Raw genomic sequence first — 13,236 nt, forward strand, 5'->3', positions numbered from 1 at the left:
GATGAAGCCACTGAAAATCACATTTGTCTCACTAAGTGATCTGTAGCTTAATCCACTCACCTTGGCTGCTCAAACCATCACCTACTGACTACAGAGGTAAACGTGAGCCTTGAGGTAGAGAGTGGTGAGGGAGGAGAGGGATTCATGGAGCAAGGAAAGGAGGGTTAGAACTGCAACTCCAGGAAGAACCAGGACACTTAGGATGATGGTGAACCAGCTGCTTCCACAACTTCTCATTTGTCCAGCCTGGCAGTAGGCAGAGCAACAGTGTTATCACATAAGGTTTCACTGCTAGTGTGTGTATGTGTGTGGGGAAGCAATCTGGCATTACTAGGTCACCTTCAATGTCAAGAATACTATGGTCCAGCCAGTCGACTATGGCTTTATTTCTCAAAGAAATTCTGCCACTAGCTTTTAAGGGAGTATAGATGACAATGTTCCTTGCAGCAGAATGTGTGTGGGTGAAGTGTTGGGAGGCACACTGCCTGTCCATCTCTGGAATAGCAGATACAAGAGAAATATGCAAAAAGCAATACAAACAGAGGCAAAGCACTGCTTTCTAGTTTTCACTTCTCATTCACAGGAAATAAACATCCAGAAGATAAGAAATGTAATATAGCTCCATAGACCAAAGAAAGTGTGTGTGTGGCAGCCGTATCAGTGCACCTGTCCGCCCTGCCTGGCTTTTTCTGCCCAAATTTACTCTCAGAGTCCTCAGTAGTAGGCCAGGGTTCTTAAGAACTCATCTTCTGAGTGAGATCTGGACCTAAATGTTGGGCCAAATTGATTGGACCAAAATGGTAGAATGAGTCAATCAGATTTCCCCTCTCTAGAATCAGAACTAAGTTACAGAGAAATTAAGACAGCTGGGAGGCAGAGTGCCACAGTGCAGGATGCAGATGCCAGGAGTGCCCAAACAATACTGACTCCCACCATTCCTGAAGGCTGGTTATTCATAGCTCCGTTAGAAATAAAATAACAGATGTAAAATTTCCTAACATGATATGTCTCATCATTCTTAGAAATAGATTTTACTTCTGCTTTCTCTCATCTGTAAGTACTTAACCATCACCTGCCAGACAAGAATTAATTCTGTAGTACTTCAGATCCCTGAGGATTCCTAACCCAATCCTAAGAAGAAAAACAATCAAAGCCATATGTGTTCATATGTTATAGAATGCCAAGATGGATGTAGACAGCTTTAGCAGATGCCCCATGCCAATAGATGCCAATCATTTCCACATGCTAAAGAGGAGCACTGGAGGACCTTCACAGGAGGACCTGAAAACTAGAATTTGGAATCTTAACCCCTTACTCTCCATGAAGTCTAATTCATGACTTAAAAACCAGACAAGGGAAATAGGGTGAGAATGGCAGAAGAAGCACATGTCCAAATAGCAGAGGCTTCATTTGTGAAAGGACCACCCTTCCATTGAGGCAGGTCTAAAGTGTGCAATTCCTGGAGCAAGGTGTGGAAGATGCAATAGAAATGTTGGCCAGGGATCATTTCCTTAAGGCCTCCTAATCAACTCGAGCTTCTTCCAGGGTGAGAGGGCCTTAGCAGAAAGGCAGAGAAGCTGAGAAGCGCTGGCATAGGCAGCCCTTGGGTTCTGCCTAATTAAGGGGGCTGGCAATTGGAGCAATTTCACGGAGAAATTGTCCAGAAATCAACAAAAGCACCCACGGGGGAGAGTCAACTATCAATGTCATCCATAAGCAGAGGAAAACCATGCAGGATTACACCAGTGCCAATAATGTGAGAATTTTCTGTTTTTTATCTCACTATCATGGCCCTAATTCAATCTGGAAGAAGACAAAGCTAGAGAAGAATGTTGGAAATAAGAGAAAACATTGACAATGGACCTTAACCCACAGCCGACTTTCCAGGCTTGAAAGAAGGGCAAAGGAGTTTTATAGAGTTGGGAATTTAATTATTACATGGCAATTGAACATTTTATCTTAAAATTTGTTTATTTTTTGCAGTGCTGGGGATCAAACTCAGGGCCTTGCACATGCCAAGCAAGCACTCTACTACTTGAACCATGTCTCTAACCCTTTTGTTTTTGTTCTCTTTTTTGAGATAGGGTCTTGCTGCTGTGGTTGTCTGGGCTGGCCTCACATTCGAGATTCTCCTGCTTCCACCTCCCAAATAGCTAGGATTATAAGCACACCACCACACCTGGCTCAATTGAACATTTTAATTACAGATTACAGATTGTTATGATACCCATTTTGGAGATCTTGCTGAGATTTTGTTGAGGGCTAGAACTGACTTTGGGGAGCCATCATGAATGTACAATGAGAAAAAAAAATACAGATGCCTTCTGATTGCACCTCCTCAGACATGCTTGCTACATTTATTTCCAATTTCTCTTTACTTATATGGTCTTGAGTTCAACAATCCTTGACTAAAGGGATTAGAACCCAAAAATGAAACAATAAAAAAGGTAAATAAAAGAATAAGGTTTAAAGATCAGAGCAAATCATGAGGTGGTGGAGTGGGCAAGACAATGGATGGACAGTGGGACAAGTGCTAATTTTCTCTCAAACAATCTTCACTGGTACCATATTAATTTGTTCCCTTCTGGAAAGGAAAGCTAATATTCACAGCTTTAGTACAGTTATTGTTAGGAGCAGATGAGTACTGGAGAAGGACTCTTGTTACTCATCTTAGATGCCAATAAGCATAGATATGGTATTAGCTTCCTATTGTTGCTGTAACAAATTCCACAAACTTAGTGGCTTAAAATAATACAAATTTATTATCTTATGTTTCTGGAGGTCAGAAGTCTGAATTAGGTTTTGCTTGGCTAAAATCAAGGTGTCACCAGAATTGCCTGCATTCTTTGGCTGATGGCACCTTCCTCCATCTACATAACCATCAGTGTAGCCTATTCATATCTCTCCCTGACTTTCCTGCCTTCCTCCTTCATTGGTAAAGATTCTTGTGATTACATTGGGTCTGCACAGAACCCAAGATAATTGCCCTATCATTAATTTAGTTACATCTGCAAAGTCACAAACACTGAAGATTAAAATGAGGACATCTTTAGGGGGTCATTATTCTGTGTGCCAGAGATACTAGATTTATTACCACAAACCTAGTGGCTTTAAAATCACACTCATTTATCTCACCAGTTATGTGGGTCAGAGATATCCTTTTCAAGTTGTCTCATGAGGTTGAAATGAAATTGTTAGCCTGGGTGGAGAGCTTGGCTAGGAAGTTTATCCACTACCAAGTTCACTCCATGGTTTTTGGTAGAATTTAATTCCTCTTTAGGCTGTTGGACCAAGGACCTTAGTTCTTTGTTGGTAGTTGCCTTAGGGCTATTCTCAGTTCCTTGCCATGTGGGTCTCCCCAACATGACCACTTGTTTCATCAAAGCCTGAGAAAGGGAGTCAGTTGGCATGATGGAAGTCATAATCTTAGGGAACATGGAAGTAACAGCTCATCACCTTTGCCATATTCTACTGGTTAGAAGAAGTCACAGGTCCCAGACAGACTAAAAGAAAGGGCAATACACAAAGCTAGGAAACCAAGAGGCAGGGATCTGTTTTGTATTCTGCCTGTTACACTAATAAAGAAGGACCTGTAACCAAGTAATATGCAAATATCTCAAAAGTGGTTTCTACCTGTGATTTCACTTTGCACAGAATTTTTTTCCTGCTAACAACTTCAAGTATGCTTTGCTCAGAACACCTTGTTAACTTAAAATGAGAAACATTTTTCAAAATATGTCTATGATATTTAAAGTTTTTGAGTCTATAGTAATGTTCGATCAATTGCCTAAAACATAACCTATATTTATTTTAAATTTACAATTTAAAGAATGAGGTTATTTGAATTGAAATAAAATATTGTAAAATGATAATTATCATTAGGACTGAGGACATGCATTTATTATGTTTTCCCTCATCTATAATTATTTAATTATAACCTATCAGACAAGAAAAAATTAACTTCATAATGCTTTGGATCCCTTAGAATTTTTAAGATCGTAGGAGGAAAGAAATAGATCTAAGCCACTTTAAAATAGCCTCAATAGAAAGATGAGAATCTAGAATGGAAGATGCCACATTCAAGCAAGTTGATAACCTCTTTTTAGGAAGGCCTGAAATAGCTAGAGCCTTTTAAAAATCCAGTTAGAAACACATTTAGATAAGTATTTCATAATAAATTCCAAGTAAATTTCTACTTTTGAGGAATAATTTCAAATTTTGGTGCTAACACTTTTTTAAATGGCTGAGTTTGTTTAAAAACATCATTTTAAGGCTAGGGATATAGTTCAGTGGTGGAGTGCCTGCCTAGAATGTGCAAGGCCCAGGGTTCCAGCAACACTTACCCTCCCCGCAACCTCTGGTCAAACAAAAAGCATTTTTATCACTGACCCACAGTGGATATCAGCAGGAGAAAATATAGTCTAACTTACCCTAGACCATTCCTATCAAATTCACCTTCAATTCTTCCCTCCTCATTTCTTTGACAAAAGTTTTGTCCACCCTTTCATGGAGAGTCCCTTGAAACATGTCTGGAAAATCTCGTATGTGTGGTTGCAAAGCCATGCTTTGGCACGACCTACTGTTCTATAATTTCATTGGCGGTGATTCTACTGATGCAAGCAAACTATGTGAGGAAGAAGCTCAGACTTTTAATGAAGTACAGTTTTCTGTATTAAATCTCCATTTTCCTCCCAAGGCTGGGAATCAAATCCAGGGACTTGCCCATGCTAGGCAAGGGCTTTTAACAATGAAGCTAAACCTGGTCTTCTCTGTTTCTTAGAGAATCATAGTTTGATATCTTTCTTTAACTGCTTTTCACATTTTATATCTACATCATTTTCATATTGCATTTTATAATCATATTAGCATGCATTATCATATAGTTGCCTTCTAGACTAACCAATTAAGTCTGTTGATCAACTCAGAGATGGATATGAATTTAACAGCTATGAAGAGCATTGAGATTTCCTCAGAGATCCAGAAAATGCAGCAAAATAAAAATCAAACAACAGACCTACCTAGGAAGCTACTTTATGTCAAAATTCAAGAGGTTTCCTTCAAAAAATTTAAGTTCAAAGAAGTTAACTATAGGATTTTAAACTTTAGAAATATAAGGAAGTAAACAATCTGTGAACTCTGAAGAATTAGGTTTTAAAAGAGCAAATTTAGGGCGATCTATGAAAGGACATTGTAAACTGTACTGAAGAGAGAAAGAAAGATGGTAAGGCACACAGAAAGGGTGTTTGAACTCTCATTTCTAAGGTAAATATGTACACACATGAGATTCTTCTTCTTGCACTTCAGAGTACTTCAAAGAGATTAGAAAAAATATTCCTTTTTGCAAACTAGTGTAATGTCAGCTCTTAACCTCTCTGCTGGTGGGCAGCCACTGTTGATAGGAATAAGAACTGATTAAGAGCATTTCTCTGATGATTCTGTTCAAAAGGACCTTTCCTCAATTCCAGAGTATTTTGCGATGAAACTAATTGTTCTATTTTCTCTTCCTATTTGAGCCTAGAGATGTGAAATGAACACCAATATTTTTCTAACCTGATAACCAGCCATAACATAGTATCTATCAGCCTAGTCAAGCACTGTGGAAGCTGGAGAAAGTAGTGGAGTGTGGTTCTTCAGTTTCAGAAAAGTCACCACAGGACTACACTTGAAATAGGGTTTAATGTTTCATCTAGTTGACCTTTGCAACACTCTGAATAGAGATTGTAATTATCCACTGAATCAAGTCCTAACAAGTACTGAAGCCATTAGTTGGATAGAATGGAAATGTCCAGCAAATGACCAAGCATTCAGAAAAGGTCAATATATTATGGGTAACTGTGATTTGTTCTGGACTAGATGAAGCATTTATATTTTGTCTATGCTGCTAGAGTTTGCCTCTACTCTGATACTTGCAAAGAAGAGGAATTGGATTATTTGTTATTGTCAGTTATGTTCAGGGGATGTTGTGGAAGAAAATGAGCAAAATGAAACCACCATAGTCATCAGGGCAAGAGAGACATAAAGGAAATGGATTAAAGATTCCACTTGTAGCCAGGCCCAGTGGCTCACACGTGTAGTACTAGCTACTCAGGAGGCAGAGAGCAGGAGGATCACAGTTCAAGGCCAGCCTGGGCAAAAAGTCCATGAGGCCCCATCTCAACCAATAAAAAGCAGGACATGGTAGTGTACGCCTGTCATTCCAGCTACACAGGAAGCATAAATAGGAGGATCATAGTCAAGGCCAGTCCAGGTATAAAAGCAAGACCCTACTCAGAAAGCAAAGAGGGATGGCAGCATGGTGCAAGTGGTAGACTGCCTGCCTAGCAAGTGTAAAGCCCTGGACTGAAATCCCAGTACCATCACCACCTCCAAAAACAGCCTACTTGTGCTACAATGTCTCTACCACTATTATTTTCACCCTCATCTTTGAGTGAGGGGTTATATTGCCAATCAAAAAGACCATCAGTGTACTAGTCAAAGGAAGAAGTGAAGAGAATTTAAGGAAAGTTCCTTCTTAAGCAATGTTAAAGAGTTTATCCTGAAAAACTGGATGATTGTATTACACACTTTTCCCATTTGTGATACAAAGGCTCCAAACACAGCCCTCAGTCAGTCAGACCTCCTGGTATTCACACCTTTCTGTAGCCTCTTCTCTTGAATTTTGATTTCTTCTATGACTCACTTGTGGCAAATAGAACATTATGGAAGTGACAATGCATGACTTCCAAGCCTTGGTTAGAAGAATTCTAGAAGCATTGCAGTGCACACTTGGGTATCTTGCAATGCTCACATTGAGGGATGCAAGCTACTCTGGAACAATTCCAATAACCCTGTGGACTTCCATGCCATGAGGAAGACAGCCATGTGGTGAAACAGTGTGGAGACAGGGAGAAGCCTGGCCTGCCTAAGCCAGTTCTCCAAGTGCAGGCAACAACATATGAATGAAAAAATTCTCCTGGATGTCTGGCCCAATCAAGCCAGCAGATGGCTCCACCCATAGCTGCCATTTAATTCCAGCCACAAGGTAGACACTAGTATGGACCATCTGGATGAGATCAGCCAACCCACCCACAAAACCATGGAAGATAATAAATTGTATTACTCAGCTATTATGTAAGTTTTTTAGACAGGGACATTATCTTTCCATAAAGGATGTAAGGACTATGTATTTTAGAAAAGAAGGAGTCAAATAATTTTAAAATTGAACATGTCACCCTTATCATGGAAGGAAAAAAATCTAAGCAAATGACTGCCAAGTATATTGCAATTATGACCTGCACTAAAACAAAACACAAAACACAACCAACAATCAAACCAAAGCAGGACAAAAACAAAACAAAACAAGATAGTGTTTATATAAACATACACTTAAGTGGAAAATAATGCTCTTACTGCTGGGAATAAAGTTAGCACAATTGTAGCATTAATTGTGGAATTTGGTGATGGGATGGAGGAGGATGAAACTAATAAAGTTAGGGGAGTGGAGAGGAAAGGTGTGTATTCAAACCCCAGTAAACAAAACCAAAAACAGAATAATTTGGAGGGCACAATCAGTCATGCATAGTAGGGTACATATTTGAATTTTAAAGAGATAGAATTAAAGTACATTGTAATTTTTGTAATTTCAAATTAAATAGCTTACATACAACTAATAAACTCAATAAAACTAAGGGAGAAATTCTTTGCAATGTCTAATTCACATTTTACCTGAAGGCATTTTACACTTAGGCTATGATTTTCTTCATGAAACAGATTAGGCTATTAAGTTTAAATTCATGTAACTGACATGGTGATTATGAAAATTAAGATTTTGATAAATTTGTATCATTTAAATCCTCTATTTTATCATATTTTTTAAACTTTTGCAATAAAATTTCTGGTTTCACACTCTGAATTTGGAAACTGCAAGATAGTTTTAATTGCACATGTTATCTGTTCCTGGTTTGATCTATTTTTTGTTCATTTACTTCATTTTTTGCTGAATGAATATTGTCTTTGGCTTTTGAACTACTTATTTAACTAATGGATGAAAATGGTATTTACATTTAAGATTTTATAAAAGGCAGCAGGATCTCTTGAGGAGAGAGTATGTACGATACTAAATAGCTCTTACTTCATTCATTCCTTCAATAAATATTTATTGACTATGTCCTTTGGGCCAGGCATTTGGGATATATCAGAGATTCTCAACAGTGAATGAGTTTACATCACCAGGGAGCATTTGGCAATGTCTGGAGACTTTTATGGTCATCACAAGAAGGAGGGCAGCTAATAGGTAAAGGTCAAGTATGCTGCTAAGCATTGTACAATGCACAGGATGGCCTCTGCAACAAATTGTAACAAGAACAAAAATGTCAATAACTGCCAGAATGAGAAACCCTGAAGTACATCAATGAATAAAACAGACAAGATATTGGGCAGTGGTGATACATACCTGTAATCCCAGCCCTCAGGAGGCAAAGACAGGAGGATGAGTTTGAGGTGGACTGGACTACATAGTGAGCTCCACATCAGCCTGAGTGAGACCTTGTCTCAAAATAGCAAACTAATCCAAACCAAAGCAATAAAACAAACAGCAACAACAAAATCACAGAGACCATACAGTATAAAAGTTATAAAGCACTGAGCTGGAGAGATGGCTCAGGTGCTAGAGTGCCTGTCTAACAAGTGCAAAGCCACAAGTTCAAACTTCAGTACCATCATAAACTTTTAAAGTATAAAATAAAATACTATTTTCAGAGGATGTCATGACCCATGTAAACTATCTGAAATAATTAACCAATAATTAGAGCTAAAGTCAGAATTCAATCATGCTTAAATACAAGATCTGCGGGGTGCCAGTGACTCACGCCTGTAATCCTAGCTACTCAGGAGGCAGAGATCAGGAGGTTCATGGTTTGAAGGCAGCCCCGGCAAACAGTTAGTGAGACCCTATCTCGAAAAACCCATCACAATGGCTCAAGGAGAAGGCACTGAGTTCAAGTACCAGTATCCACAAAAAACAAAAACAAACAAGATCAACACAGGAAAAAGAATCACAACCGCAAATGACATTTTAAAAAAGAAGTTCAGGAGATTCCAAGATGGTGGCTAGAGGGAGGAAGCAGAAAGCATGCTTCCTAAAGTAAAATCTTGGAGAGACACTGGAGATACACCTTACAGGAAAAACCATGGAGAAGAGGCAAAACTCCAACACCACCATGCCCCCAGCCCGTGCATACCATCTCCACTCCACATTAAATGGAGAAACCAGGAGGGATCTTGCGCTGCCAGACACCGGCGCCCAGACGGCTTGGGAAGACGCAGACCACAAGGTGAGCTAAGTGGTACATGGTACTCCCACAGACAACCCAGGGCCAGATCAGCATAACCCCCTGGACAGACCAACCCCCACCCAGGGGAAAAAAAAAACAAAACTGAATAATAAGCAATAATAACAAAAAAGACACGTAGCAAAGAGGGTGGGGTGCCCTGAGCTCCAAAGAGGGGGGAAGGGGAAATCCCTCAAAGCCAGCTAGAGAAGGCAGGAGCAGGGGCACATGCACAGCAACCAGGAGCAGGAAATCTTGTAAAAGTGATGGTGGGAGGAAAACTCCACAGGAGAGGGGAGAAGACCCACTTCCCGTGTGAGCTGTAAATAAACACGCCGGCCTGAGAAAGCGGGTGCAGTGTCACCTCCCCCAGTGTGCTTGGAAAGGGGAAAGCATGTAGCAGTGGCGGTCGCATCCAGGAGAACACTAAATAAACAAAGCCTGTGGGGCCAGGTGAGTGTTAAGCTCACTCCTGAGATCTGCATAAATAAAGCCTCCAGCAACAGGCTGATAGCAGCGGGAAGGTGAGCCACAGCAACAGATAGCCATTCACAGAACAGTCTCCACACTCTTTTTTTCTCTCTTCCTTTGATGAGACAACAACCAAACTACACCTGGAAGCTGAAAAATGTACTGAAACTGTATTGCATTTGACCTTGGGACACTTTGTGAGGTTTTTTTTTTTGTTTGGTTTGGTTTGGTTTTTTTCCCCTTAGATAAGACAACGACAGAACTACTTTTGAGACACCATCTCCACGATTGAAGGCTGAGGGACTAACACCAAAATTATTAAGATTGAAACTTTATTGCATTTGAACTTGGAGATTTTTTTTCAATCCTCTCTCTGTTGATTAGTACACTATCTCTCCCTGTTTATATCTTTGAAATTTTTTTTGTTTGGTTGGGTTTGTTTTGTTTTACTTGTTTATTTGTTCTTCCCTTTTTCTTTAACTTCTTTGCTTTCCCTCTCCTCTCACCCTTCCATTCTAAATATCACCATTGTTATTATTACAAGCTAGAAAATACTTAATAGCACACAGTACAGGGACAATAACAACACCAAAGACAATGACGGGAAGACAGAAAAAGCAGGGAAACCAGTTTCCCCACAGCAAAAAATTAGTACAGGAACCAGAAGAAAATGAAGAAAACAGATACTCAGATCCAGACTCCAACAAAATGAAGATAAACTATGCCAAAGAACCCAATGAAGCCCACAAGAATAATCTAAAAGAAGAAATCCTACAGGTAATCAATGAGAATTTTATAGAGATGATACGGGATAGGGTCAACCAAAATGTACTGGAGACACTCAAGAAATTCCAAGACAACAAAAATAGAGAATTTGAAAAAGCAAAAGAAGAAATAAGGGAAACCATAGAAGCACTGTATAAACACCAAAGTGAAACAAAGAACATGATTAATAAAGAGATAAATGAACTCAGGACGAAAATAGACAACATTAAAGAGGAAACCACCCAGGATATGGAAAACCTCAGAAAAAAGAATGAAACAGAAATGCAAAACAAAACAGAAGGCCATCCAGCAGAATAGAACAAACAGAAGACAGAATCTCAGAACTCGAAGATGAAATGGTACTTAAAGGAAAAACCGAAGAACTATTAAACAACTCAAGACCTGTGAAAAGAAAATGCAAGAATTCACTGACTCCATCAAAAGACCAAACCTGAGACTCATGGACATTGAAGAAGGAGAAGAGGTGCAAGCAAAGGGAATGCGTAACATAGTCAACAAAATAATAACAGAAAATTTCCCAAATCTAGAGAAAGATATTCCCATACAGATGCAAGAGGCCTCCAGGACACCAAACAGACCAGATCAAAATAGAACTACCCCACGACATATCATAATTAAAACAACAAGTTCAGAAACTAAGGAAAGAATATTGAAGGCTGTAAGAGAGAAAAAACAAATAACATACAAAGGTAAACTCATCAAAAACACAGCAGACTTCTCAACAGAAACATTAAAACCAAGAAGAGCTTGGGGTGAGATCTTCCGGGCACTGAACGAAAATAACTTCAACCCTAGGATACTCTACCCAGCAAAACTATCATTCAAAATAGATGGAGCAATAAAAGTCTTAGATGATAAGCAGAAGCTAAAACAATATGTGACCACAAAGCCACCATTACAAAAGATCCTTCAAGGGATTCTGCACACAGAAAGTGAAACCCAACATAACCATGAAAGGACAGGCAGCACCAAACTACAGGAAAAGAAAAAGCAAAAGAGTAGAGAGTAGCCTCAACTTAGGTACACACAATCAAACCTTCAAACAACTAAGACAACTAAATGGCAGGAATCGCCACAGACCTATCAGTACTAACACTTAATGTTAATGGACTTAATTCACCCATCAAAAGGCACCATTTGATGATATGGATTAAAAAGGAAGATCCAACAATTTGTTGCTTACAGGAGACTCATCTCACCAACAGAAATAAGCATAGGCTTAGGATGAAAGGCTTGAAGATTTACCAAGCCAATGGCCCCCGAAAAACAGGCAGGAGTAGTAATACTTATCTCTGACAAAGTAGACTTCAAACCTACATTGATCAATGAGATAAAGAAGGACATTCCATACTAATAAAAGGGGAAATAGACCAAAAGGAAATAATAATTATCAACCTACATGCACCCAATGTCAACGCACCCAATTTCATCAAACATACCCTGAAGGACCTAAAGGCATATATTAACTCCAACACAGTGGTCATGGGAGACTTTACACCCCATTATCATCAATAGATAGGTCATCCAAACAAAAAATCAATAAAGAAATCCTAGATCTAAAATATACAATAGATCAAATGGACCTACTTGATGTCTACAGACCATTTCATCCAACTTCTACACAATATACATTCTTCTCAGCAGCTCACAGAACCTTCTCCAACATTGATCATATCCTAGGGCACAAAGCAAGCCTTAGCAAATATAAGAAAATAGAAAATTTACCATGCATTCTATCTGATCACAATGCAATAAAGCTAGAACTCAACAACAAAAGTAAAGACAAAAAACATGCAAACAGCTGGAAACTGAATAACTCATTGCTTAATGAACAATGGGTCATTGGATGAAATAAAAGAGGAAATTAAAAAGTTCCTGGAAGTCAATGAAAATGAAAACACAACCTACCAGAACCTATGGGACACAGCAAAGGCAGTACTGGGAGGAAAGTTTATAGTCATGAATGCATGTATTAAAAAGAATGAAAGATCCCAAAGCAATGAGCTAATGATACATCTCAAATGCCTAGAAAAACAAGAACAAGAAAATCCCAAAACAAATACAAGGAGAGAAATAATAAAAATAAGAGCTGAAATCAATGAAATAGAAACCAAAAAAAGCCATACAAAGAATTAATGAAACAAAAAGTTGGTTCTTTGAAAAAATAAACAAGATCAACAAACCCCTGGCAAACCTGACTAAAACGAGGAGAGAAAAAAACCCAAATTAGTAGAATCAGGAATGCAAAAGGGGAGATAACAACAAATACCATGGAAGTCCAGGAAATCATCAGAGACTACTTCGAGAAACTATATTTAAATAAATTCAAAAATCTTAAAGAAATGGACAGATTTCTAGATACATATGACCGTCCAAAACTAAACCAAGAGGAAATTAATCACCTGAATAGATCTATAACACAAAATGAAATTGAAGCAGCAATCAAGAGTCTCCCCAAAAAGAAAAGTCCAGGACCTGATGGATTCTCTGCTGAATTCTATCAGACCTTTAAAGAAGAACTGACACCAACCCTCCTTAAACTGTTCCACAAAATAGAAAGGGAAGGAAAACTGCCTAACACATTTTATGAAGCCAATATTACACTTATCCCCAAACCAGGCAAAGACACCTCCAAAAAGGAGAACTATAGGCCAATCTCCTTAATGAACAC

The 13,236-nt window shown here is 38.8% G+C and overlaps 1 protein-coding gene across 11 annotated transcripts in view; it reads right to left on the reverse strand.

The window, feature by feature from the left end:
- Frmpd4 (FERM and PDZ domain containing 4) overlaps nucleotides 1-13,236 on the reverse strand; it is a 763,802-nt gene that overhangs the window by 47,710 nt on the left and 702,856 nt on the right. The gene's annotated exons all lie outside the window — the stretch shown is intronic.

Source organism: Castor canadensis, chromosome X (assembly GCF_047511655.1).
Source record: "Castor canadensis chromosome X, mCasCan1.hap1v2, whole genome shotgun sequence".
Classification (NCBI taxonomy): Eukaryota; Metazoa; Chordata; class Mammalia; order Rodentia; family Castoridae; genus Castor; species Castor canadensis.